Source organism: Phyllobates terribilis, unplaced genomic scaffold (genome assembly GCF_046119375.1).
Source record: "Phyllobates terribilis strain yellow unplaced genomic scaffold, ASM4611937v1 Scaffold_4__5_contigs__length_816908805, whole genome shotgun sequence".
Lineage (NCBI taxonomy): Eukaryota > Metazoa > Chordata > Amphibia > Anura > Dendrobatidae > Phyllobates > Phyllobates terribilis.
In genome coordinates, this window is record NW_027362764.1 from 692479725 (window position 1) to 692499724 (window position 20000).

General features: G+C 54.4%; 11 non-coding genes across 11 annotated transcripts; all 11 read left to right on the forward strand.

Annotated features, from left to right (window-relative positions):
• Positions 1 to 1336: 1336 nt before the first annotated feature.
• LOC141266421 (5S ribosomal RNA) lies at positions 1337 to 1455 on the forward strand. Its single transcript, XR_012320459.1, has one exon. It is a non-coding gene; the product is annotated as a 5S ribosomal RNA (ribosomal RNA).
• A 1704-nt stretch (positions 1456 to 3159) lies between these two features.
• On the forward strand, positions 3160 to 3278 carry LOC141266423 (5S ribosomal RNA). The gene has a single exon (XR_012320461.1). It is a non-coding gene; the product is annotated as a 5S ribosomal RNA (ribosomal RNA).
• A 1706-nt stretch (positions 3279 to 4984) lies between these two features.
• LOC141267246 (5S ribosomal RNA) lies at positions 4985 to 5103 on the forward strand. Its single transcript, XR_012321255.1, has one exon. It is a non-coding gene; the product is annotated as a 5S ribosomal RNA (ribosomal RNA).
• Positions 5104 to 6809: 1706 nt separating this feature from the next.
• LOC141268567 (5S ribosomal RNA) lies at positions 6810 to 6928 on the forward strand. Its single transcript, XR_012321418.1, has one exon. It is a non-coding gene; the product is annotated as a 5S ribosomal RNA (ribosomal RNA).
• A 1706-nt stretch (positions 6929 to 8634) lies between these two features.
• Positions 8635 to 8753, forward strand: LOC141266170 (5S ribosomal RNA). The gene has a single exon (XR_012320224.1). It is a non-coding gene; the product is annotated as a 5S ribosomal RNA (ribosomal RNA).
• Positions 8754 to 10459: 1706 nt separating this feature from the next.
• On the forward strand, positions 10460 to 10578 carry LOC141268661 (5S ribosomal RNA). The gene has a single exon (XR_012321427.1). It is a non-coding gene; the product is annotated as a 5S ribosomal RNA (ribosomal RNA).
• Positions 10579 to 12287: 1709 nt separating this feature from the next.
• LOC141266695 (5S ribosomal RNA) lies at positions 12288 to 12406 on the forward strand. The gene has a single exon (XR_012320723.1). It is a non-coding gene; the product is annotated as a 5S ribosomal RNA (ribosomal RNA).
• A 1706-nt stretch (positions 12407 to 14112) lies between these two features.
• On the forward strand, positions 14113 to 14231 carry LOC141266225 (5S ribosomal RNA). The gene has a single exon (XR_012320278.1). It is a non-coding gene; the product is annotated as a 5S ribosomal RNA (ribosomal RNA).
• A 1706-nt stretch (positions 14232 to 15937) lies between these two features.
• LOC141269971 (5S ribosomal RNA) lies at positions 15938 to 16056 on the forward strand. The gene has a single exon (XR_012321558.1). It is a non-coding gene; the product is annotated as a 5S ribosomal RNA (ribosomal RNA).
• A 1816-nt stretch (positions 16057 to 17872) lies between these two features.
• On the forward strand, positions 17873 to 17991 carry LOC141267107 (5S ribosomal RNA). Its single transcript, XR_012321122.1, has one exon. It is a non-coding gene; the product is annotated as a 5S ribosomal RNA (ribosomal RNA).
• Positions 17992 to 19697: 1706 nt separating this feature from the next.
• LOC141267079 (5S ribosomal RNA) lies at positions 19698 to 19816 on the forward strand. Its single transcript, XR_012321095.1, has one exon. It is a non-coding gene; the product is annotated as a 5S ribosomal RNA (ribosomal RNA).
• Positions 19817 to 20000: the final 184 nt, after the last annotated feature.

A 20000-nucleotide genomic window follows, 5' to 3' on the forward strand; every position in this document is an offset into this window, starting at 1 on the left:
TCACCCTCTTCCTTCATTCACTCCTGGGCGTTTCGCTCCACCCCAAGTTGCGGGTCCAGCTTGCTCTTTCTGTCACATCCCCGCGATGAACGGTTTAGCCTGCAGGAGACCCTGCGCCGAGCCATTTTTAAACACATCTGATGCGGCAGGTGTTTCATTGCTCAACAAACAACACCTATAGGGACGGCACAGCCTATGCATCGGTCCTTCGGAGACCGCCCCAGAACGGCCAGAGTTCTCGTCCCCACGCGAGCCTGAGGAAGGCTGGCCGGGCAATGGGCCAAGCAGCGTCTACTGGCCATACCACCTTGGATACGTCCGATCTCGGAAGCAAAGCAGAGATGGGTTCGGAAATACTTGGTTGGGACACCTCCTGAGAACACCAGGTATTGTAGACAATTTTGATGACGTTTTGCCATCTTGCCCAGCTCGGCTAGCAATGAGTGGCGCCTTGCTGGACACCGACCTTACGTAAAGTAGAGGCTGGAAGTCCCAAGCCTCCCAAGCCCCCCAAGACCTCTAAGATAAGGACGCAACCTCGCCGCCTCTACCAGGCCTCACACCGAGCTCCTTGCCACGGCTAGGAGTGCTTATTGACCCTGCAGCCGGCCGTATGCAAATGATGGCGTTAAAAGCATCTCGCGCTGTGAAGGGGCCAGGCTTTCAGCAGCTGCCCAGGGGATGGTTTTAGAGGGCGACCGCCTAACGAGGGCCAGCAGAAGTAACGTCTTCTTCTTCAAAGAAGCTTGTGTAACTAACCCAATCAGACAGCTGCCCAGGAGCTAACCTCAGTGCTAGGAAGGAGCGGGAGGGAATTGAGGGGGTGGTTCCTGCTAAGGCCCTGAAATAATAATAAGACAGGCAGGAGAGTCTGACGCATGGTGGCGGAAAAGCTGCAGGTGCAAATAGGGAATGTGGTCTCGTGCGAGCAACTTGTGCATGCTCGCTGTGTGTGAGTGTGCGCTTTCTAGGTACGGCGCGCTGCAGACAGTCAAAAGGGTTGCTCCCTTTCATTAAAAGTTAATCCCCGGCTGCAGGCTATTAGAAAGCAACTAACCGCGCTCTACTCACCCTACCCAGGTGTACCGGTGAGTCTCGCCGCTGCTCCCGGCCTGTGGCATTGGCCGCGACGCTGACGTTCCGTCGACAGCGCGGCAGCCGATCAGTGAGCTCTGCGGCTCTGAGCGGGGCGTTCTGTCTACAAGACCTTTTTAAGGAGCCAGCAAAAAAGTGAAGAGAAAGGAAAGCACAAAAGCACCTTGTCTTACTAAGCACTGGAAAGGGCAGCCGGCAACCGGACGTCAAAGTGGAAAAGCAGCAAGTGAGAGGCTTTTCTGCCTACGGCCACACCACCCTGAACATGCCCGATCTCGTCTGATCTCGGAAGCTAAGCAGGGTGAGGCCTGGTTAGTACTTGGATGGGAGGCCGCCTGGGAATACCAGGTGCTGTAGGCTTTTGCTTTTTCTTACTTCCACCAGCAGGGGTCACTCTCCTCTATGCCTTTTTTCCATTCCTTTTTTCACAAGCGCACACATGCTCCTTTCTTCTTTTCATTTGCTTTCTCTCTTGCGCTATTTAATCCTTGCAAAATACCAGCATCCTTCTCATCACCGTGGGCCTCCAGCATTGTTGCTTATTTACTTTTAATACTAGGCTTCTTTTCACCAGGACCAGCGACTCCCGCATGACTGGAGGCAACCACCGCTGACCTGGAGGCAACCACCGGTAACCTGGAGGCCAGTTTACAGCACAACCCAAGCAAAACACCTTTGCAGGCCACACGACCCCCCCGAAGAGCAGCTCAAATTCACTCGCAACCATCTCACCCTCTTCCTTCATTCACTCCTGGGCGTTTCGCTCCACCCCAAGTTGCGGGTCCAGCTTGCTCTTTCTGTCACATCCCCGCGATGAACGGTTTAGCCTGCAGGAGACCCTGCGCCGAGCCATTTTTAAACACATCTGATGCGGCAGGTGTTTCATTGCTCAACAAACAACACCTATAGGGATGGCACAGCCTATGCATCGGTCCTTCGGAGACCGCCCCAGAACGGCCAGAGTTCTCGTCCCCACGCGAGCCTGAGGAAGGCTGGCCAGGCGATGGGCCAAGCAGCGTCTACTGGCCATACCACCTTGGATACGTCCGATCTCGCAAGCAAAGCAGAGATGGGTTCGGAAATACTTGGTTGGGACACCTCCTGAGAACACCAGGTATTGTAGACAATTTTGATGACGTTTTGCCATCTTGCCCAGCTCGGCTAGCATTGAGTGGCGCCTTGCTGGACACCGACCTTACGTAAAGTAGAGGCTGGAAGTCCCAAGCCTCCCAAGCCCCCCAAGACCTCTAAGATAAGGACGCAACCCCGCCGCCTCTACCAGGCCTCACACCGAGCTCCTTGCCACGGCTAGGAGTGCTTATTGACCCCGCAGCCGGCCGTATGCAAATGATGGTGTTAAAAGCATCTCGCGCTGTGAAGGGGCCAGGCTTTCAGCAGCTGCCCAGGGGATGGTTTTAGAGGGCGACCGCCTAACGAGGGCCAGCAGAAGTAACGTCTTCTTCTTCAAAGAAGCTTGTGTAACTAACCCAATCAGACAGCTGCCCAGGAGCTAACCTCAGTGCTAGGAAGGAGCGGGAGGGAATTGAGGGGGTGGTTCCTGCTAAGGCCCTGAAATAATAATAAGACAGGCAGGAGAGTCTGACGCATGGTGGCGGAAAAGCTGCAGGTGCAAATAGGGAATGTGGTCTCGTGCGAGCAACTTGTGCATGCTCGCTGTGTGTGAGTGTGCGCTTTCTAGGTACGGCGCGCTGCAGACAGTCAAAAGGGTTGCTCCCTTTCATTAAAAGTTAATCCCCGGCTGCAGGCTATTAGAAAGCAACTAACCGCGCTCTACTCACCCTACCCAGGTGTACCGGTGAGTCTCGCCGCTGCTCCCGGCCTGTGGCATTGGCCGCGACGCTGACGTTCCGTCGACAGCGCGGCAGCCGATCAGTGAGCTCTGCGGCTCTGAGCGGGGCGTTCTGTCTACAAGACCTTTTTAAGGAGCCAGCAAAAAAGTGAAGAGAAAGGAAAGCACAAAAGCACCTTGTCTTACTAAGCACTGGAAAGGGCAGCCGGCAACCGGACGTCAAAGTGGAAAAGCAGCAAGTGAGAGGCTTTTCTGCCTACGGCCACACCACCCTGAACATGCCCGATCTCGTCTGATCTCGGAAGCTAAGCAGGGTGAGGCCTGGTTAGTACTTGGATGGGAGGCCGCCTGGGAATACCAGGTGCTGTAGGCTTTTGCTTTTTCTTACTTCCACCAGCAGGGGTCACTCTCCTCTATGCCTTTTTTCCATTCCTTTTTTCACAAGCGCACACATGCTCCTTTCTTCTTTTCATTTGCTTTCTCTCTTGCGCTATTTAATCCTTGCAAAATACCAGCATCCTTCTCATCACCGTGGGCCTCCAGCATTGTTGCTTATTTACTTTTAATACTAGGCTTCTTTTCACCAGGACCAGCGACTCCCGCATGACTGGAGGCAACCACCGCTGACCTGGAGGCAACCACCGGTAACCTGGAGGCCAGTTTACAGCACAACCCAAGCAAAACACCTTTGCAGGCCACACGACCCCCCCGAAGAGCAGCTCAAATTCACTCGCAACCATCTCACCCTCTTCCTTCATTCACTCCTGGGCGTTTCGCTCCACCCCAAGTTGCGGGTCCAGCTTGCTCTTTCTGTCACATCCCCGCGATGAACGGTTTAGCCTGCAGGAGACCCTGCGCCGAGCCATTTTTAAACACATCTGATGCGGCAGGTGTTTCATTGCTCAACAAACAACACCTATAGGGATGGCACAGCCTATGCATCGGTCCTTCGGAGACCGCCCCAGAACGGCCAGAGTTCTCGTCCCCACGCGAGCCTGAGGAAGGCTGGCCAGGCGATGGGCCAAGCAGCGTCTACTGGCCATACCACCTTGGATACGTCCGATCTCGCAAGCAAAGCAGAGATGGGTTCGGAAATACTTGGTTGGGACACCTCCTGAGAACACCAGGTATTGTAGACAATTTTGATGACGTTTTGCCATCTTGCCCAGCTCGGCTAGCATTGAGTGGCGCCTTGCTGGACACCGACCTTACGTAAAGTAGAGGCTGGAAGTCCCAAGCCTCCCAAGCCCCCCAAGACCTCTAAGATAAGGACGCAACCCCGCCGCCTCTACCAGGCCTCACACCGAGCTCCTTGCCACGGCTAGGAGTGCTTATTGACCCCGCAGCCGGCCGTATGCAAATGATGGTGTTAAAAGCATCTCGCGCTGTGAAGGGGCCAGGCTTTCAGCAGCTGCCCAGGGGATGGTTTTAGAGGGCGACCGCCTAACGAGGGCCAGCAGAAGTAACGTCTTCTTCTTCAAAGAATCTTGTGTAACTAACCCAATCAGACAGCTGCCCAGGAGCTAACCTCAGTGCTAGGAAGGAGCGGGAGGGAATTGAGGGGGTGGTTCCTGCTAAGGCCCTGAAATAATAATAAGACAGGCAGGAGAGTCTGACGCATGGTGGCGGAAAAGCTGCAGGTGCAAATAGGGAATGTGGTCTCGTGCGAGCAACTTGTGCATGCTCGCTGTGTGTGAGTGTGCGCTTCCTAGGTACGGCGCGCTGCAGACAGTCAAAAGGGTTGCTCCCTTTCATTAAAAGTTAATCCCCGGCTGCAGGCTATTAGAAAGCAACTAACCGCGCTCTACTCACCCTACCCAGGTCTACCGGTGAGTCTCGCCGCTGCTCCGGGCCTGTGGCATTGGCCGCGACGCTGACGTTCCGTCGACAGCGCGGCAGCCGATCAGTGAGCTCAGCAGCTCTGAGCGGGGCGTTCTGTCTACAAGACCTTTTTAAGGAGCCAGCAAAAAAGTGAAGAGAAAAGAAAGCACAAAAGCACCTTGTCTTACTAAGCACTGGAAAGGGCAGCCGGCAACCGGACGTCAAAGTGGAAAAGCAGCAAGTGAGAGGCCTGTCTCTGCCTACAGCCACACCACCCTGAACATGACCGATCTCGTCTGATCTTGGAAGCTAAGCAGGGTCAGGCCTGGTTAGTACTTGGATGGGTGACTGCCTGGGAATACCAGGTGCTGTAGGCTTTTGCCTTTTCTTACTTCCACCAGCAGGGGTCACTCTCCTCTATGCCTTTTTTCCATTCCTTTTTTCACAAGCGCACACATGCTCCTTTCTTCTTTTCATTTGCTTTCTCTCTTGCGCTATTTAATCCTTGCAAAATACCAGCATCCTTCTCATCACCGTGGGCCTCCAGCATTGTTGCTTATTTACTTTTAATACTAGGCTTCTTTTCACCAGGACCAGCGACTCCCGCATGACTGGAGGCAACCACCGCTGACCTGGAGGCAACCACCGGTAACCTGGAGGCCAGTTTACAGCACAACCCAAGCAAAACACCTTTGCAGGCCACACGACCCCCCCGAAGAGCAGCTCAAATTCACTCGCAACCATCTCACCCTCTTCCTTCATTCACTCCTGGGCGTTTCGCTCCACCCCAAGTTGCGGGTCCAGCTTGCTCTTTCTGTCACATCCCCGCGATGAACGGTTTAGCCTGCAGGAGACCCTGCGCCGAGCCATTTTTAAACACATCTGATGCGGCAGGTGTTTCATTGCTCAACAAACAACACCTATAGGGACGGCACAGCCTATGCATCGGTCCTTCGGAGACCGCCCCAGAACGGCCAGAGTTCTCGTCCCCACGCGAGCCTGAGGAAGGCTGGCCAGGCGATGGGCCAAGCAGCGTCTACTGGCCATACCACCTTGGATACGTCCGATCTCGCAAGCAAAGCAGAGATGGGTTCGGAAATACTTGGTTGGGACACCTCCTGAGAACACCAGGTATTGTAGACAATTTTGATGACGTTTTGCCATCTTGCCCAGCTCGGCTAGCATTGAGTGGCGCCTTGCTGGACACCGACCTTACGTAAAGTAGAGGCTGGAAGTCCCAAGCCTCCCAAGCCCCCCAAGACCTCTAAGATAAGAACGCAACCCCGCCGCCTCTACCAGGCCTCACACCGAGCTCCTTGCCACGGCTAGGAGTGCTTATTGACCCCGCAGCCGGCCGTATGCAAATGATGGTGTTAAAAGCATCTCGCGCTGTGAAGGGGCCAGGCTTTCAGCAGCTGCCCAGGGGATGGTTTTAGAGGGCGACCGCCTAACGAGGGCCAGCAGAAGTAACGTCTTCTTCTTCAAAGAATCTTGTGTAACTAACCCAATCAGACAGCTGCCCAGGAGCTAACCTCAGTGCTAGGAAGGAGCGGGAGGGAATTGAGGGGGTGGTTCCTGCTAAGGCCCTGAAATAATAATAAGACAGGCAGGAGAGTCTGACGCATGGTGGCGGAAAAGCTGCAGGTGCAAATAGGGAATGTGGTCTCGTGCGAGCAACTTGTGCATGCTCGCTGTGTGTGAGTGTGCGCTTCCTAGGTACGGCGCGCTGCAGACAGTCAAAAGGGTTGCTCCCTTTCATTAAAAGTTAATCCCCGGCTGCAGGCTATTAGAAAGCAACTAACCGCGCTCTACTCACCCTACCCAGGTCTACCGGTGAGTCTCGCCGCTGCTCCCGGCCTGTGGCATTGGCCGCGACGCTGACGTTCCGTCGACAGCGCGGCAGCCGATCAGTGAGCTCAGCAGCTCTGAGCGGGGCGTTCTGTCTACAAGACCTTTTTAAGGAGCCAGCAAAAAAGTGAAGAGAAAAGAAAGCACAAAAGCACCTTGTCTTACTAAGCACTGGAAAGGGCAGCCGGCAACCGGACGTCAAAGTGGAAAAGCAGCAAGTGAGAGGCCTGTCTCTGCCTACAGCCACACCACCCTGAACACGCCCGATCTCGTCTGATCTCGGAAGCTAAGCAGGGTCAGGCCTGGTTAGTACTTGGATGGGTGACCGCCTGGGAATACCAGGTGCTGTAGGCTTTTGCCTTTTCTTACTTCCACCAGCAGGGGTCACTCTCCTCTATGCCTTTTTTCCATTCCTTTTTTCACAAGCGCACACATGCTCCTTTCTTCTTTTCATTTGCTTTCTCTCTTGCGCTATTTAATCCTTGCAAAATACCAGCATCCTTCTCATCACCGTGGGCCTCCAGCATTGTTGCTTATTTACTTTTAATACTAGGCTTCTTTTCACCAGGACCAGCGACTCCCGCATGACTGGAGGCAACCACCGCTGACCTGGAGGCAACCACCGGTAACCTGGAGGCCAGTTTACAGCACAACCCAAGCAAAACACCTTTGCAGGCCACACGACCCCCCCGAAGAGCAGCTCAAATTCACTCGCAACCATCTCACCCTCTTCCTTCATTCACTCCTGGGCGTTTCGCTCCACCCCAAGTTGCGGGTCCAGCTTGCTCTTTCTGTCACATCCCCGCGATGAACGGTTTAGCCTGCAGGAGACCCTGCGCCGAGCCATTTTTAAACACATCTGATGCGGCAGGTGTTTCATTGCTCAACAAACAACACCTATAGGGACGGCACAGCCTATGCATCGGTCCTTCGGAGACCGCCCCAGAACGGCCAAAGTTCTCGTCCCCACGCGAGCCTGAGGAAGGCTGGCCGGGCGATGGGCCAAGCAGCGTCTACTGGCCATACCACCTTGCATACGTCCGATCTCGGAAGCAAAGCAGAGATGGGTTCGGAAATACTTGGTTGGGACACCTCCTGAGAACACCAGGTATTGTAGACAATTTTGATGACGTTTTGCCATCTTGCCCAGCTCGGCTAGCATTGAGTGGCGCCTTGCTGGACACCGACCTTACGTAAAGTAGAGGCTGGAAGTCCCAAGCATCCCAAGCCCCCCAAGACCTCTAAGATAAGGACGCAACCCCGCCGCCTCTACCAGGCCTCACACCGAGCTCCTTGCCACGGCTAGGAGTGCTTATTGACCCCGCAGCCGGCCGTATGCAAATGATGGCGTTAAAAGCATCTCGCGCTGTGAAGGGGCCAGGCTTTCAGCAGCTGCCCAGGGGATGGTTTTAGAGGGCGACCGCCTAACGAGGGCCAGCAGAAGTAACGTCTTCTTCTTCAAAGAAGCTTGTGTAACTAACCCAATCAGACAGCTGCCCAGGAGCTAACCTCAGTGCTAGGAAGGAGCGGGAGGGAATTGAGGGGGTGGTTCCTGCTAAGGCCCTGAAATAATAATAAGACAGGCAGGAGAGTCTGACGCATGGTGGCGGAAAAGCTGCAGGTGCAAATAGGGAATGTGGTCTCGTGCGAGCAACTAGTGCATGCTCGCTGTGTGTGAGAGTGCGCTTCCTAGGTACGGCGCGCTGCAGACAGTCAAAAGGGTTGCTCCCTTTCATTAAAAGTTAATCCCCGGCTGCAGGCTATTAGAAAGCAACTAACCGCGCTCTACTCACCCTACCCAGGTCTACCGGTGAGTCTCGCCGCTGCTCCCGGCCTGTGGCATTGGCCGCGACGCTGACGTTCCGTGGACAGCGCGGCAGCCGATCAGTGAGCTCAGCGGCTCTGAGCGGGGCGTTCTGTCTACAAGACCTTTTTAAGGAGCCAGCAAAAAAGTGAAGAGAAAAGAAAGCACAAAAGCACCTTGTCTTACTAAGCACTGGAAAGGGCAGCCGGCAACCGGACGTCAAAGTGGAAAAGCAGCAAGTGAGAGGCCTGTCTCTGCCTACGGCCACACCACCCTGAACACGCCTGATCTCGTCTGATCTCGGAAGCTAAGCAGGGTTGGGCCTGGTTAGTACTTGGATGGGAGACTGCCTGGGAATACCAGGTGCTGTAGACTTTTGCCTTTTCTTACTTCCACCAGCAGGGGTCACTCTCCTCTATGCCTTTTTTCCATTCCTTTTTTCACAAGCGCACACATGCTCCTTTCTTCTTTTCATTTGCTTTCTCTCTTGCGCTATTTAATCCTTGCAAAATACCAGCATCCTTCTCATCACCGTGGGCCTCCAGCATTGTTGCTTATTTACTTTTAATACTAGGCTTCTTTTCACCAGGACCAGCGACTCCCGCATGACTGGAGGCAACCACCGCTGACCTGGAGGCAACCACCGGTAACCTGGAGGCCAGTTTACAGCACAACCCAAGCAAAACACCTTTGCAGGCCACACGACCCCCCCGAAGAGCAGCTCAAATTCACTCGCAACCATCTCACCCTCTTCCTTCATTCACTCCTGGGCGTTTCGCTCCACCCCAAGTTGCGGGTCCAGCTTGCTCTTTCTGTCACATCCCCGCGATGAACGGTTTAGCCTGCAGGAGACCCTGCGCCGAGCCATTTTTAAACACATCTGATGCGGCAGGTGTTTCATTGCTCAACAAACAACACCTATAGGGACGGCACAGCCTATGCATCGGTCCTTCGGAGACCGCCCCAGAACGGCCAGAGTTCTCGTCCCCACGCGAGCCTGAGGAAGGCTGGCCGGGCGATGGGCCAAGCAGCGTCTACTGGCCATACCACCTTGGATACGTCCGATCTCGGAAGCAAAGCAGAGATGGGTTCGGAAATACTTGGTTGGGACACCTCCTGAGAACACCAGGTATTGTAGACAATTTTGATGACGTTTTGCCATCTTGCCCAGCTCGGCTAGCATTGAGTGGCGCCTTGCTGGACACCGACCTTACGTAAAGTAGAGGCTGGAAGTCCCAAGCCTCCCAAGCCCCCCAAGACCTCTAAGATAAGGACGCAACCCCGCCGCCTCTACCAGGCCTCACACCGAGCTCCTTGCCACGGCTAGGAGTGCTTATTGACCCTGCAGCCGGCCGTATGCAAATGATGGCGTTAAAAGCATCTCGCGCTGTGAAGGGGCCAGGCTTTCAGCAGCTGCCCAGGGGATGGTTTTAGAGGGCGACCGCCTAACGAGGGCCAGCAGAAGTAACGTCTTCTTCTTCAAAGAATCTTGTGTAACTAACCCAATCAGACAGCTGCCCAGGAGCTAACCTCAGTGCTAGGAAGGAGCGGGAGGGAATTGAGGGGGTGGTTCCTGCTAAGGCCCTGAAATAATAATAAGACAGGCAGGAGAGTCTGACGCATGGTGGCGGAAAAGCTGCAGGTGCAAATAGGGAATGTGGTCTCGTGCGAGCAACTTGTGCATGCTCGCTGTGTGTGAGTGTGCGCTTCCTAGGTACGGCGTGCTGCAGACAGTCAAAAGGGTTGCTCCCTTTCATTAAAAGTTAATCCCCGGCTGCAGGCTATTAGAAAGCAACTAACCGCGCTCTACTCACCCTACCCAGGTCTACCGGTGAGTCTCGCCGCTGCTCCCGGCCTGTGGCATTGGCCGTGACGCTGACGTTCCGTCGACAGCGCGGCAGCCGATCAGTGAGCTCAGCGGCTCTGAGCGGGGCGTTCTGTCTACAAGACCTTTTTAAGGAGCCAGCAAAAAAGTGAAGAGAAAGGAAATCACAAAAGCACCTTGTCTTACTAAGCACTGGAAAGGGCAGCCGGCAACCGGACGTCAAAGTGGAAAAGCAGCAAGTGAGAGGCCTGTCTCTGCCTACGGCAACACCACCCTGAACACACCCGATCTCGTCTGATCTCGGAAGCTAAGCAGGGTTGGGCCTGGTTAGTACTTGGTTGGGAGACTGCCTGGGAATACCAGGTGCTGTAGGCTTTTGCTTTTTCTTACTTCCACCAGCAGGGGTCACTCTCCTCTATGCCTTTTTTCCATTCCTTTTTTCACAAGCGCACACATGCTCCTTTCTTCTTTTCATTTGCTTTCTCTCTTGCGCTATTTAATCCTTGCAAAATACCAGCATCCTTCTCATCACCGTGGGCCTCCAGCATTGTTGCTTATTTACTTTTAATACTTTTAGGCTTCTTTTCACCAGGACCAGCGACTCCCGCATGACTGGAGGCAACCACCGCTGACCTGGAGGCAACCACCGGTAACCTGGAGGCCAGTTTACAGCACAACCCAAGCAAAACACCTTTGCAGGCCACACGACCCCCCCGAAGAGCAGCTCAAATTCACTCGCAACCATCTCACCCTCTTCCTTCATGCACTCCTGGGCGTTTCGCTCCACCCCTAGTTGCGGGTCCAGCTTGCTCTTTCTGTCACATCCCCGCGATGAACGGTTTAGCCTGCAGGAGACCCTGCGCCGAGCCATTTTTAAACACATCTGATGCGGCAGGTGTTTCATTGCTCAACAAACAACACCTATAGGGACGGCACAGCCTATCAATCGGTCCTTCGGAGACCGCCCCAGAACGGCCAGAGTTCTCGTCCCCACGCGAGCCTGAGGAAGGCTGGCCAGGCGATGGGCCAAGCAGCGTCTACTGGCCATACCACCTTGGATACGTCCGATCTCGCAAGCAAAGCAGAGATGGGTTTGGAAATACTTGGTTGGGACACCTCCTGAGAACACCAGGTATTGTAGACAATTTTGATGACGTTTTGCCATCTTGCCCAGCTCGGCTAGCATTGAGTGGCGCCTTGCTGGACACCGACCTTACGTAAAGTAGAGGCTGGAAGTCCCAAGCCTCCCAAGCCCCCCAAGACCTCTAAGATAAGGACGCAACCCCGCCGCCTCTACCAGGCCTCACACCGAGCTCCTTGCCACGGCTAGGAGTGCTTATTGACCCCGCAGCCGGCCGTATGCAAATGATGGCGTTAAAAGCATCTCGCGCTGTGAAGGGGCCAGGCTTTCAGCAGCTGCCCAGGGGATGGTTTTAGAGGGCGACCGCCTAACGAGGGCCAGCAGAAGTAACGTCTTCTTCTTCAAAGAAGCTTGTGTAACTAACCCAATCAGACAGCTGCCCAGGAGCTAACCTCAGTGCTAGGAAGGAGCGGGAGGGAATTGAGGGGGTGGTTCCTGCTAAGGCCCTGAAATAATAATAAGACAGGCAGGAGAGTCTGACGCATGGTGGCGGAAAAGCTGCAGGTGCAAATAGGGAATGTGGTCTCGTGCGAGCAACTTGTGCATGCTCGCTGTGTGTGAGTGTGCGCTTCCTAGGTACGGCGCGCTGCAGACAGTCAAAAGGGTTGCTCCCTTTCATTAAAAGTTAATCCCCGGCTGCAGGCTATTAGAAAGCAACTAACCGCGCTCTACTCACCCTACCCAGGTCTACCGGTGAGTCTCGCCGCTGCTCCCGGCCTGTGGCATTGGCCGCGACGCTGACGTTCCGTCGACAGCGCGGCAGCCGATCAGTGAGCTCAGCGGCTCTGAGCGGGGCGTTCTGTCTACAAGACCTTTTTAAGGAGCCAGCAAAAAAGTGAAGAGAAAGGAAAGCACAAAAGCACCTTGTCTTACTAAGCACTGGAAAGGGCAGCCGGCAACCGGACGTCAAAGTGGAAAAGCAGCAAGTGAGAGGCTTGTCTCTGCCTACGGCCACACCACCCTGAACACACCTGATCTTGTCTAATCTTGGAAGCTAAGCAGGGTTGGGCCTGGTTAGTACTTGGATGGGAGACCGCCTGGGAATACCAGGTGCTGTAGGCTTTTGCTTTTTCTTACTTCCACCAGCAGGGGTCACTCTCCTCTATGCCTTTTTTCCATTCCTTTTTTCACAAGCGCACACATGCTCCTTTCTTCTTTTCATTTGCTTTCTCTCTTGCGCTATTTAATCCTTGCAAAATACCAGCATCCTTCTCATCACCGTGGGCCTCCAGCATTGTTGCTTATTTACTTTTAATACTAGGCTTCTTTTCACCAGGACCAGCGACTCCCGCATGACTGGAGGCAACCACCGCTGACCTGGAGGCAACCACCGGTAACCTGGAGGCCAGTTTACAGCACAACCCAAGCAAAACACCTTTGCAGGCCACACGACCCCCCCGAAGAGCAGCTCAAATTCACTCGCAACCATCTCACCCTCTTCCTTCATTCACTCCTGGGCGTTTCGCTCCACCCCAAGTTGCGGGTCCAGCTTGCTCTTTCTGTCACATCCCCGCGATGAACGGTTTAGCCTGCAGGAGACCCTGCGCCGAGCCATTTTTAAACACATCTGATGCGGCAGGTGTTTCATTGCTCAACAAACAACACCTATAGGGACGGCACAGCCTATGCATCGGTCCTTCGGAGACCGCCCCAGAACGGCCAGAGTTCTCGTCCCCACGCGAGCCTGAGGAAGGCTGGCCGGGCGATGGGCCAAGCAGCGTCTACTGGCCATACCACCTTGGATACGTCCGATCTCGGAAGCAAAGCAGAGATGGGTTCGGAAATACTTGGTTGGGACACCTCCTGAGAACACCAGGTATTGTAGACAATTTTGATGACGTTTTGCCATCTTGCCCAGCTCGGCTAGCATTGAGTGGCGCCTTGCTGGACACCGACCTTACGTAAAGTAGAGGCTGGAAGTCTCAAGCATCCCAAGCCCCCCAAGACCTCTAAGATAAGGACGCAACCCCGCCGCCTCTACCAGGCCTCACACCGAGCTCCTTGCCACGGCTAGGAGTGCTTATTGACCCCGCAGCCGGCCGTATGCAAATGATGGCGTTAAAAGCATCTCGCGCTGTGAAGGGGCCAGGCTTTCAGCAGCTGCCCAGGGGATGGTTTTAGAGGGCGACCGCCTAACGAGGGCCAGCAGAAGTAACGTCTTCTTCTTCAAAGAATCTTGTGTAACTAACCCAATCAGACAGCTGCTCAGGAGCTAACCTCAGTGCTAGGAAGGAGCGGGAGGGAATTGAGGGGGTGGTTCCTGCTAAGGCCCTGAAATAATAATAAGACAGGCAGGAGAGTCTGACGCATGGTGGCGGAAAAGCTGCAGGTGCAAATAGGGAATGTGGTCTCGTGCGAGCAACTTGTGCATGCTCGTTGTGTGTGAGTGTGCGCTTCCTAGGTACGGCGTGCTGCAGACAGTCAAAAGGGTTGCTCCCTTTCATTAAAAGTTAATCCCCGGCTGCAGGCTATTAGAAAGCAACTAACCGCGCTCTACTCACCCTACCCAGGTCTACCGGTGAGTCTCGCCGCTGCTCCCGGCCTGTGGCATTGGCCGCGACGCTGACGTTCCGTCGACAGCGCGGCAGCCGATCAGTGAGCTCAGCGGCTCTGAGCGGGGCGTTCTGTCTACAAGACCTTTTTAAGGAGCCAGCAAAAAAGTGAAGAGAAAGGAAAGCACAAAAGCACCTTGTCTTACTAAGCACTGGAAAGGGCAGCCGGCAACCGGACGTCAAAGTGGAAAAGCAGCAAGTGAGAGGCCTGTCTCTGCCTATGGCCACACCACCCTGAACACGCCTGATCTCGTCTGATCTTGGAAGCTAAGCAGGGTCGGGCCTGATTAGTACTTGGATGGGAGACCGCCTGGGAATACCAGGTGCTGTAGGCTTTTGCTTTTTCTTACTTCCACCAGCAGGGGTCACTCTCCTCTATGCCTTTTTTCCATTCCTTTTTTCACAAGCGCACACATGCTCCTTTCTTCTTTTCATTTGCTTTCTCTCTTGCGCTATTTAATCCTTGCAAAATACCAGCATCCTTCTCATCACCGTGGGCCTCCAGCATTGTTGCTTATTTACTTTTAATACTAGGCTTCTTTTCACCAGGACCAGCGACTCCCGCATGACTGGAGGCAACCACCGCTGACCTGGAGGCAACCACCGGTAACCTGGAGGCCAGTTTACAGCACAACCCAAGCAAAACACCTTTGCAGGCCACACGACCCCCCTGAAGAGCAGCTCAAATTCACTCGCAACCATCTCACCCTCTTCCTTCATTCACTCCTGGGCGTTTCGCTCCACCCCAAGTTGCGGGTCCAGCTTGCTCTTTCTGTCACATCCCCGCGATGAACGGTTTAGCCTGCAGGAGACCCTGCGCCGAGCCATTTTTAAACACATCTGATGCGGCAGGTGTTTCATTGCTCAACAAACAACACCTATAGGGACGGCACAGCCTATGCATCGGTCCTTCGGAGACCGCCCCAGAACGGCCAGAGTTCTCGTCCCCACGCGAGCCTGAGGAAGGCTGGCCAGGCGATGGGCCAAGCAGCGTCTACTGGCCATACCACCTTGGATACGTCCGATCTCGGAAGCAAAGCAGAGATGGGTTCGGAAATACTTGGTTGGGACACCTCCTGAGAACACCAGGTATTGTAGACAATTTTGATGACGTTTTGCCATCTTGCCCAGCTCGGCTAGCATTGAGTGGCGCCTTGCTGGACACCGACCTTACGTAAAGTAGAGGCTGGAAGTCCCAAGCCTCCCAAGCCCCCCAAGACCTCTAAGATAAGGACGCAACCTCGCCGCCTCTACCAGGCCTCACACCGAGCTCCTTGCCACGGCTAGGAGTGCTTATTGACCCCGCAGCCGGCCGTATGCAAATGATGGCGTTAAAAGCATCTCGCGCTGTGAAGGGGCCAGGCTTTCAGCAGCTGCCCAGGGGATGGTTTTAGAGGGCGACCGCCTAACGAGGGCCAGCAGAAGTAACGTCTTCTTCTTCAAAGAATCTTGTGTAACTAACCCAATCAGACAGCTGCCCAGGAGCTAACCTCAGTGCTAGGAAGGAGCGGGAGGGAATTGAGGGGGTGGTTCCTGCTAAGGCCCTGAAATAATAATAAGACAGGCAGGAGAGTCTGACGCATGGTGGCGGAAAAGCTGCAGGTGCAAATAGGGAATGTGGTCTCGTGCGAGCAACTTGTGCATGCTCGCTGTGTGTGAGTGTGCGCATCCTAGGTACGGCGCGCTGCAGACAGTCAAAAGGGTTGCTCCCTTTCATTAAAAGTTAATCCCCGGCTGCAGGCTATTAGAAAGCAACTAACCGCGCTCTACTCACCCTACCCAGGTCTACCGGTGAGTCTCGCCGCTGCTCCCGGCCTGTGGCATTGGCCGCGACGCTGACGTTCCGTCGACAGCGCGGCAGCCGATCAGTGAGCTCAGCGGCTCTGAGTGGGGCGTTCTGTCTACAAGACCTTTTTAAGGAGCCAGCAAAAAAGTGAAGAGAAAAGAAAGCACAAAAGCACCTTGTCTTACTAAGCACTGGAAAGGGCAGCCGGCAACCGGACGTCAAAGTGGAAAAGCAGCAAGTGAGAGGCCTGTCTCTGCCTACGGCCACACCACCCTGAACACGCCTGATCTCGTCTGATCTTGGAAGCTAAGCAGGGTCGGGCCTGGTTAGTACTTGGATGGGAGACCGCCTGGGAATACCAGGTGCTGTAGGCTTTTGCTTTTTCTTACTTCCACCAGCAGGGGTCACTCTCCTCTATGCCTTTTTTCCATTCCTTTTTTCACAAGCGCACACATGCTCCTTTCTTCTTTTCATTTGCTTTCTCTCTTGCGCTATTTAATCCTTGCAAAATACCAGCATCCTTCTCATCACCGTGGGCCTCCAGCATTGTTGCTTATTTACTTTTAATACTAGGCTTCTTTTCACCAGGACCAGCGACTCCCGCATGACTGGAGGCAACCACCGCTGACCTGGAGGCAACCACCGGTAACCTGGAGGCCAGTTTACAGCACAACCCAAGCAAAACACCTTTGCAGGCCACACGACCCCCCCGAAGAGCAGCTCAAATTCACTCGCAACCATCTCACCCTCTTCCTTCATTCACTCCTGGGCGTTTCGCTCCACCCCAAGTTGCGGGTCCAGCTTGCTCTTTCTGTCACATCCCCGCGATGAACGGTTTAGCCTGCAGGAGACCCTGCGCCGAGCCATTTTTAAACACATCTGATGCGGCAGGTGTTTCATTGCTCAACAAACAACACCTATAGGGACGGCACAGCCTATGCATCGGTCCTTCGGAGACCGCCCCAGAACGGCCAGAGTTCTCGTCCCCACGCAAGCCTGAGGAAGGCTGGCCGGGCGATGGGCCAAGCAGCGTCTACTGGCCATACCACCTTGGATACGTCCGATCTCGGAAGCAAAGCAGAGATGGGTTCGAAAATACTTGGTTGGGACACCTCCTGAGATCACCAGGCATTGTAGACAATTTTGATGACGTTTTGCCATCTTGCCCAGCTCGGCTAGCATTGAGTGGCGTCTTGCTGGACACCGACCTTACGTAAAGTAGAGGCTGGAAGTCCCAAGCATCCCAAGCCCCCCAAGACGTCTAAGATAAGGACGCAACCCCGCCGCTTCTACCAGGCCTCACACCGAGCTCCTTGCCACGGCTAGGAGTGCTTATTGACCCCACAGCCGGCCGTATGCAAATGATGGCGTTAAAAGCATCTCGCGCTGTGAAGGGGCCAGGCTTTCAGCAGCTGCCCAGGGGATGGTTTTAGAGGGCGACCGCCTAACGAGGGCCAGCAGAAGTAACGTCTTCTTCTTCAAAGAATCTTGTGTAACTAACCCAATCAGACAGCTGCCCAGGAGCTAACCTCAGTGCTAGGAAGGAGCGGGAGGGAATTGAGGGGGTGGTTCCTGCTAAGGCCCTGAAATAATAATAAGACAGGCAGGAGAGTCTGACGCATGGTGGCGGAAAAGCTGCAGGTGCAAATAGGGAATGTGGTCTCGTGCGAGCAACTTGTGCATGCTCGCTGTGTGTGAGTGTGCGCTTCCTAAGTACGGCGCGCTGCAGACAGTCAAAAGGGTTGCTCCCTTTCATTAAAAGTTAATCCCCGGCTGCAGGCTATTAGAAAGCAACTAACCGCGCTCTACTCACCCTACCCAGGTCTACCGGTGAGTCTCGCCGCTGCTCCCGGCCTGTGGCATTGGCCGCGACGCTGACGTTCCGTCGACAGCGCGGCAGCCGATCAGTGAGCTCAGCGGCTCTGAGCGGGGCGTTCTGTCTACAAGACCTTTTTAAGGAGCCAGCAAAAAAGTGAAGAGAAAAGAAAGCACAAAAGCACCTTGTCTTACTAAGCACTGGAAAGGGCAGCCGGCAACCGGACGTCAAAGTAGAAAAGCAGCAAGTGAGAGGCCTGTCTCTGCCTGTCTCTGCCTGTCTCTGCCTGTCTCTGCCTGTCTCTGCCTGTCTCTGCCTGTCTCTGCCTGTCTCTGCCTGTCTCTGCCTGTCTCTGCCTGTCTCTGCCTGTCTCTGCCTACGGCCACACCACCCTGAGCACGCCCGATCTCGTCTGATCTTGGAAGCTAAGCAGGGTCAGGCCTGGTTAGTACTTGGATGGGAGGCTGCCTGGGAATACCAGGTGCTGTAGGCTTTTGCTTTTTCTTACTTCCACCAGCAGGGGTCACTCTCCTCTATGCCTTTTTTCCATTCCTTTTTTCACAAGCGCACACATGCTCCTTTCTTCTTTTCATTTGCTTTCTCTCTTGCGCTATTTAATCCTTGCAAAATACCAGCATCCTTCTCATCACCGTGGGCCTCCAGCATTGTTGCTTATTTACTTTTAATACTAGGCTTATTTTCACCAGGACCAGCGACTCCCGCATGACTGGAGGCAACCACCGCTGACCTGGAGGCAACCACCGGTAACCTGGAGGCCAGTTTACAGCACAACCCAAGCAAAACACCTTTGCAGGCCACACGACCCCCCCGAAGAGCAGCTCAAATTCACTCGCAACCATCTCACCCTCTTCCTTCATTCACTCCTGGGCTTTTCGCTCCACCCCAAGTTGCGGGTCCAGCTTGCTCTTTCTGTCACATCCCCGCGATGAACGGTTTAGCCTGCAGGAGACCCTGCGCCGAGCCATTTTTAAACACATCTGATGCGGCAGGTGTTTCATTGCTCAACAAACAACACCTATAGGGACGGCACAGCCTATGCATCGGTCCTTCGGAGACCGCCCCAGAACGGCCAGAGTTCTCGTCCCCACGCGAGCCTGAGGAAAGCTGGCCGGGCGATGGGCCAAGCAGCGTCTACTGGCCATACCACCTTGGATACGTCCGATCTCGGAAGCAAAGCAGAGATGGGTTCGGAAATACTTGGTTGGGACACCTCCTGAGAACACCAGGTATTGTAGACAATTTTGATGACGTTTTGCCATCTTGCCCAGCTCGGCTAGCATGGAGTGGCGCCTTGCTGGACACCGACCTTACGTAAAGTAGAGGCTGGAAGTCCCAAGCATCCCAAGCCCCCCAAGACCTCTAAGATAAGGACGCAACCCCGCCGCCTCTACCAGGCCTCACACCGAGCTCCTTGCCACGGCTAGGAGTGCTTATTGACCCCGCAGCCGGCCGTATGCAAATGATGGCGTTAAAAGCATCTCGCGCTGTGAAGGGGCCAGGCTTTCAGCAGCTGCCCAGGGGATGGTTTTAGAGGGCGACCGCCTAACGAGGGCCAGCAGAAGTAACGTCTTCTTCTTCAAAGAAGCTTGTGTAACTAACCCAATCAGACAGCTGCCCAGGAGCTAACCTCAGTGCTAGGAAGGAGCGGGAGGGAATTGAGGGGGTGGTTCCTGCTAAGGCCCTGAAATAATAATAAGACAGGCAGGAGAGTCTGACGCATGGTGGCGGAAAAGCTGCAGGTGCAAATAGGGAATGTGGTCTCGTGCGAGCAACTTGTGCATGCTCGCTGTGTGTGAGTGTGCGCTTCCTAGGTACGGCGCGCTGCAGACAGTCAAAAGGGTTGCTCCCTTTCATTAAAAGTTAATCCCCGGCTGCAGGCTATTAGAAAGCAACTAACCGCGCTCTACTCACCCTACCCAGGTCTACCGGTGAGTCTCGCCGCTGCTCCCGGCCTGTGGCATTGGCCGCGACGCTGACGTTCCGTCGACAGCGCGGCAGCCGATCAGTGAGCTCAGCGGCTCTGAGCGGGGCGTTCTGTCTACAAGACCTTTTTAAGGAGCCAGCAAAAAAGTGAAGAGAAAAGAAAGCACAAAAGCACCTTGTCTTACTAAGCACTGGAAAGGGCAGCCGGCAACCGGACGTCAAAGTGGAAAAGCAGCAAGTGAGAGGCCTGTCTCTGCCTACGGCCACACCACCCTGAACACGCCCGATCTCGTCTGATCTCAGAAGCTAAGCAGGGTTGGGCCTGGTTAGTACTTGGATGGGAGACTGCCTGGGATTACCAGGTGCTGTAGGATTTTGCTTTTTCTTACTTCCACCAGCAGGGGTCACTCTCCTCTATGCCTTTTTTCCATTCCTTTTTTCACAAGCGCACACATGCTCCTTTCTTCTTTTCATTTGCTTTCTCTTTTGCGCTATTTAATCCTTGCAAAATACCAGCATCCTTCTCATCACCGTGGGCCTCCAGCATTGTTGCTTATT